This window comes from Schistocerca piceifrons, chromosome 1 (genome assembly GCF_021461385.2).
Source record: "Schistocerca piceifrons isolate TAMUIC-IGC-003096 chromosome 1, iqSchPice1.1, whole genome shotgun sequence".
Classification (NCBI taxonomy): domain Eukaryota; kingdom Metazoa; phylum Arthropoda; class Insecta; order Orthoptera; family Acrididae; genus Schistocerca; species Schistocerca piceifrons.
The window spans coordinates 71,091,090-71,098,262 of record NC_060138.1 but is presented as its reverse complement, the minus strand read 5'-3'; the positions used below and the strand labels follow the sequence as shown (position 1 = coordinate 71,098,262).

Sequence of the window (7,173 nt, the reverse complement as noted above, 5' to 3'; positions counted from 1 at the left end):
TTGCTCGGCCACCATTGACCAGACGTTTTCAATTGGTGAGAGATCTGGAGAATGTGCTGGCCAGCGCAGCAGTCGAACATTTTCTGTATCCAGAAACGCCTGTACAGGACATGGCGATGACGAATACACGCTTCCAATGTGCGTTTACCGCGATGTCGCCAAACACGGATGCGACCATCACGATGCTGTAAACAGAACCTGGATTCACCCGAAGAAAATGACGTTTCGCCATTCGTGCACCCATGTTCGTCGTTGAGTACATCATCGCAGGCGCTCCTGTCTTTGATGCAGCGTCAAGGGTAACTGCACTCATGGTCTCCGAGCTGATGGGTCACGCTGCTGCAAACGTCATCGAACTGTTCGTGCAGATGGTTGTTGTCTTGCAAACGCCCTCATCTGTTGACTCAGGGATGGAGACGTGGCTGCACGATCCGTTACAGCCATGCGGATAAGATGCCTGTCATCTCGACTGCTGGTGATACGAGGCCGTTGGGATCCAGCAGGGCCTTCCGAATTATCCTCCTGAACCCACCGATTCCATATTCTGCTAACAGTCATTGGATCTCGACCAACGAGAGCAGCAATGTCGCGATACGATGAACCGCAATCGCGATAGACTACAATCCGACCTTAATCAAAGTCGGAAACATGATGGTACGCATTTCTCCTCCTTACAAATGGTTCAAATAGCTATGGGAGTCAACTTCTGAGGTCATCAGTCCCCTAGAACTTATAACTACGTAAACCTAACTAACCTAAGGACAACACACACATCCATGCCCGAGGCAGGATTCGAACCGGCAACCGTAGCAGTCGCGCGGTTCCGGACTGAAGCGCCTAGAACCGCTCGCCCACCGCGGCCGGCCCTTACACGAGGCATCAAAACAATGTTTCACCAGGCAACGCCGGTCAACTGCTGTTTGTGTATGAGAAATGGGTTAGAAACTTTCCTCATTCCAGCAGGTTGTAGGTGGCGCCACCAGCACCAACATTGTGTGAATGCTCTGAAAAGCTAATCATTGGCTTATCACAGCATCTTCTTCCTGTCGGTTAAGTTACGTGTCTGTAGCTCGTCATCTTCGTGGTGTATCAATATTAATGGCCAGTAGTGTATTAATATTTTCTCATTTAGGTATGCAAGAACAAAATTTCTCATCTGAGAGCAATGTTTCTTATCTGCCTTTGGTGCCGGTAGGAATCTCATCACTGTCCCAAAGAAGGGGTTCCCGTAAGCTAAATATAAACGATTGGCAAGTGACACGTCCTCTGCCATCCTAGCAGTCGCTTCCTCCATGCAGTGCACGCCCGACCTGTTGAGGAGGCCCCACAATTCTCCACCCGATAGTAAAGGTCGAGAAATTCGAATCTGACATTGACGCAGAATCGTCTGAGCCTCTGGCTTACTCGTTCCAGTCGGCTCCAAACCAAAGGACCGCGATCGTTTTCTGGGTTCGATGCTGCAAATAGGGAGCCGTGCTCTTTAAACTGGTGTTTCCCTTTCGTGTCCTTCGACTGATATAACGTGACGAGTGGGATGGCTGAAAGCAGCAGACCGTGTGGGCGGCAGGTATGATTGCAGGAAGCGGCGGGGAGCGCACCGCGCAGCAGGTGGGGGCGAGCCGAGGCGAGCCGCACTGGCCGCACACCGCACCGGGGGTTTCCGCGCAAGGCCGCGGTTGCACCGGTCTGGGTCGCCGCCGCCTTCACAGCCACCTCGCCACAGTTCGGCGCCGGCCATCCTCAGCTCCGCGTCTGCAGACTCCTGACCGACAGACGCCGCTGCAGGTAAGCCGCCACTCACCTGTTGCCGTCTGCCGGGCGCTCGCTCTACAGATGGCTGCTCCAGACCACCCTGCGCCTTCTGCAAATGAGTCAGCTATTCGTAGAATTCACTGAGCACATAATGACATCTTTAACCCTTTATGTGTCACTGGAGTTTTTCGTAAGAGCGCGCAAAAATGTGACAGGACATAGAGAATGCTCCATCGAACAATTTGAGGTAGGCAACCTGGGGTCGGAGAAGCCAGCTTGAGATATGGAAGTAAAGTTGTCTATCGCTTTGTGTAACATTACTGTTTTCGAGCTGATTTACACTAACATGCGTCGAGGTGGTGCAGTGGTTAGCACACTGGACTCACATTCGGGAGGACGACGGTTCAATCCCGTCTCCAGCCATCCTGATTTAGGTTTTCCGTGATTTCCCTAAATCGTTTCAGGCAAATGCCGGGATGGGTCCTTTGAAAGGGCACGGCCGATTTCCTTCTCCATCCTTCCCTAACCCGAGCTTGCGCTCCGTCTCTAATGACCTCGTTGTCGACGGGACGTTAAACACTAACATCCTCCTCAAATTTTACACGTAGTGTGCAACGAAAGCTACAGTTATCCATCCGTTACCCAAACTGGAAGAAGAAGATACTTTCATTAAAGAAAAATTTAACTTTGCACCACAAAATAAAGTAGGTCCATTAAGAAGAACAAATTGAGAAGTTTTACCTACTCCTCTTACTTCATTCTTTTTACCCTTCGCAGAAGATGTCGAAGCACCAAGAGTGCCGTCCACATTGACAAGTGATTTGTAAACCAGCATTCGCCGGCGACGACGAAACTATTTTGTGGCAACCTGGGGTCGGAGAAGCCAGCTTGAGATATGGAAGTAAAGTTGTCTATCGCTTTGTGTAACATTACTGTTTTCGAGCTGATTTACACTAACATGCGTACAATTTTACACGTAGTGTGCTGATTATTTTGCTGTGACTATCTGGGCGTTGTAGACGACAATCTCATTGGGCCATATCTTCTGTCGCCGTCTGAATGGCCACCTCTACTTGAGGTTCGTGCAAAGAGTTCTGGCTGAGTTGCTGGAGATCGTACCCTTGGTTGTTCGTGGGAGGATGTGGATACAACATGACGGCGCACCGCCTCACTTCAGTGTGGATGTCCAGAACTATATTAATGCTGTATTTCCTGGTCGCCGGATTGGAAGGGGGAACACCTGACCTGTATCTCGTTCATTGTTACCTATGGCGATATCTAAAGTCACTTGGGTATGAGACGCCAGTGGATACGGACGTGGAATTAGTTGACAGAATCGAGCTGCCTGTGATGAGATTCGAAACACACCAGGGATATTTGTCAGAGTGCGTCAGAAACTTGTTCGCTGATGCCTTGGTTGCATTGGGATTGATGGCCATCAGTTTCAACACTTTTTGTGAGATACAGTACAAATGGTACGGTCATTGTTTCAGTGATGGTATTTGCAGTTAACTGTAACCAATGTAAACAAAGAAGTAGACTGTAATGTGATTTTATTCCTCCTATTATCTTCTTAAGCTGGCTTCTCTGACCCCAGGTTCCCTACCTCGAATTGTTCAGTGGAGCATCCTTTATATACCCTTAAATCTTTGCACGCTCTTACGGATATAGTGTGTCATAAATAGGGTGTATCATAAATAATGGCGTAAACGCATACAGTTGAAAGTACACGATACTAGAAGCAAAAAATTCTCAGTAAACATAGGGTCGAAAATGCATACCTTAAGAGGTACGAGCAATTTTTTATCCTCCATACTGTGAAGCAAATCTCTTCTACTGCAAGCACTTTGCTTTCCATATTTTGGGAAATGATAATATGGACCAAAACAAGAAAAAAATGCCCAGGAAACATGTGCTCTAAAATGCATACCTGAAAAGTTTTGAGCACTTGTTCATTAGAAGAGATGTGTTCCAAAGTACCGAAGATGAACAAACGCTCATAACTTTTAAGGTATGCATTTTAGAGCACATGTTTTCTGAATATTTTTTTCTTGTTTTGGTCTATATTTTTACTTCCCAAAAATATGGAAAGCAAAGAACTTGCAGTAGAAGAGATTTGTTTCACAGTATCGAAGATAAAAAATGGCTCGTACCTCTTAAGGTATGCATTTTCGACCCTATATTTACAGAGACTTTTTTGCATCTACTTTCAACTGTATGCGTTTACATTATTTATGATACACCCTGTATATACCACTGGTCTGCCTTTTACTTTATTTACGACAGACAATCGTATTTACTGGTATTAATACATTCTCAATAGTTTCTCTGACAGACACACACAATTGGTATTCGTACTAAGAATACGGTAGGCTTGATATATCATCCAACAAGTGAGTAATTGTGTGAATGTTTACTGATGGTCTTCGAGGCACCCGTCTTCGGACCTGGTGTTCAGCTAGCGTTCGTCGCCTAAAGATTCACTCTTCTGATATTTTCGTATAGAAACAACAGTACGCGTAATTCATAGGAGCATTCTCTACATCATGTATCTCGTACATTACTTTATAAAGACAAGTCGTTATTTAACATTGTTACCAAAAATCTCGGGAAGTTGGTTATCGATTTACTTCAAGTTTTTCACGGTGCTCTAATAAACGTTTGGATGAACATTGATCACATATTTTTTCATTATATATGGTATATAAACACTTACATAGTACACAAAGAGGAAACGTAGTTACCAAAAAGTCTCGAAAAATTCTTGACCGATTTACTTCAAATTTTACATAATCTTGAAATAAACATTTGGATGGACATAAGCTATGTATTTTTTTCCAATATAATAGCATGTGGTATATATATATATATAATTTCATATAAGAGTGAAACGTTGTTAGCAAAAATCACGAACAGTTGTTGACCGATGCATTTCAATGTTATAAACGATGCACTAATAAAGATTCGGTAGTTAGCAAAAATAACGAAAATTTCTTGGCCGATTTACTTCAGATATTTACACAATAGTCTAATAAACGTCCGGACAGGCACAGGCCACACTTTTCTCAATATATACGATGTATAAATATACGTACATTACGCTTATAAATGGGAAACGCTGTTACCAAAATTCTGATAAATTAACAGCCAATTTACTTCAATTTTTTACACGGTGCTCTAATAACCATTTGGAGAGACATACTAGGGCAAAAATACTAGCAAAAATCTCGTAAAGTTGTTGATCGGTTTACTTCACATTTTACTCGATATTCTAGTAAACATACAGATGAATAGGGGCTACATATTTCTTAAACAACAATGTACAGTTTTCCTGTAAAAAAAATGACTGGGAGAAAGAAAATCCTGTTCTGTGAAAATGTATGGTTACGTTTTCTTTCTCGTAGTTACTTTTAACTTCGATAGCGGGGCACTTAAATCATTGGACAGATTGTTTCGCCGTTATATTTTCTGTTTAGCACGTAGGCCTATTCCATTTCCCACACATGTTTCACAGTTGCGTAGCATTGCCGGCTTCACTAGCGAAGTGCAAAACCAATACAGGAGTCGTGTGTAAGGATATTTACAGCTAGTTGTCTTCCTTGCCGTACATGGAAACAAATACATAGTCGTGAATTCAGATCCTATTTATATCCAACGTTACTGATAATATGCTGTGAGTTTCTGCTTCTAATGAAAATTGAACATTGTAGATAATATTGTTTCATAAACTATCTCGAAAATGTTAGCTGCTGAGATAATATAATTTATTTTCATTGACGGGGCACTTTAGGATGATTACCGAAATTATGTATATGACGAAAACAATTTATGTACCCACTAAAATGTAATAGGCATTTCATGTACGCATTTTTCGCTCGTTGTATAGTAAGAGGGATTATTCTGACATTCGTGAATGTTTCTTCACTATCTATAAGAAAGATGTCTTGAAGTTGGCACTAAGTTCATGGCAGATGAAGTTGTGGCTGAACGTATAATGAACTGCCGGAAAGTAGTTACAGAAGAGCATGCAGAAGATTCAGAATTTAGGGAAGACTATGATACAGATGATGTAGCTACTATCTCTACAGTTTCAAAGACTACTCAATAATCGATGGTCGACTGAATAACAGTATGTCAACTCGACCTCTGTTTGAAACATCCAGTACAGATTCAGCAGGTAGCGTAGACGATTGAAGGTGCGTTTTACTAAAGTCGGAAACTTATTCTGATACCGAAGTTCCTGCAAATGTAGAATTACAAAAAATGGTTCAAATGGCTCTGAACACTATGGGACTTAACATCTGAGGTAGCAGTCACGCGGTTCCAGACTGAAGCACCTAGAACCGCTCAGCCACACCGGCCGACGCAGACACTGGAATAGAGTCAATATGACCCGAAGGAAAACTCGAAAGAGAGTATTAGTAAGCCACTCCACGAGGTATTTATTTGCTTTATGCATACTTCTGCCTTTTGAAAAGTAAAATAACGATAATATTGATAGAGAATCTTTTAATGCCACATAAATCGTACTGATACATTAATTTTCATTTATTTTGTAAGACAAACCGGCATACAATTTTTTCATGTTACGGAAGATAAAGCGGCCATACTTCTTCGCTTTTACATTGACGGCTGGGATAATCGCACATATTTTACAATGCTTTGCACTCGCTGTAGTGTGTGTTACAGCTTCTTGCTTGTGGTATGCATTGTTATCTTTTTCATTTTTTGACACGGTGACAGCAATATATCTCTTTGCCAGATAAAGCCTTATCGTATATTTCGGTGTATTATGAGAACTCTTTATTCTATTGGATAAATAGTGGATTAATGAATCTTTAACAAAAAATTCAAGTAATTTTAATTAATTTTAAGTAATTTTAAGTAATTTTCGTTTCACTTTATAGGCTATGCACGGTTTGTCAAGAATGTGATAATTCAGAAGAGACACTATAATTACTACCTTAGCGATTACTAGTGCTACCTAATCTTTTTTCTTGTTGCGCAACGCTGTAGCTTTTTTTCCATCATGAAGACTACCAGAACGGCTACGAACTGTTAATTTCTTGCTGTGAGAAATCCTTCACATTTTGTGAAATTACGTAAGAAACAACTTCGGCCTTTCTGTGTATACAACGAAGCTAAACGAGCTAAAATATTGCCGATTTGTTGCAGAGCTGTTGCAGACGAAACAAAACGATCATTATCCCCATACATACACTGAAATGTAGAGCAATAGTGGGTGTCATGCAAGGTCCAAACACGCAGGACAAGGAAACAATGTAGTCAGTAATTGTTTATACTTCGGATCATGAAATAGGCTGAGAATAAAGGAACTTTCATGGGATAGCCTTCCTTTGTTCCTACGTTTAGCGACAGAAAAAGTAAGATTCGGGAATTATAGAACCGACGAGAGCAGTT

At 42.1% G+C, this 7,173-nt stretch overlaps 1 protein-coding gene across 1 annotated transcript in view; it reads left to right on the top strand.

Annotated features, from left to right (window-relative positions):
• Positions 1–1,667: 1,667 nt before the first annotated feature.
• LOC124789670 (putative ammonium transporter 1) overlaps positions 1,668–7,173 on the top strand; it is a 307,206-nt gene continuing 301,700 nt past the window's right edge. The window contains exon 1 of the mRNA XM_047257109.1: positions 1,668–1,785. The gene's annotated coding sequence lies outside the window, so the exon portion shown is untranslated. The remainder of the gene's footprint in view (positions 1,786–7,173) is intronic.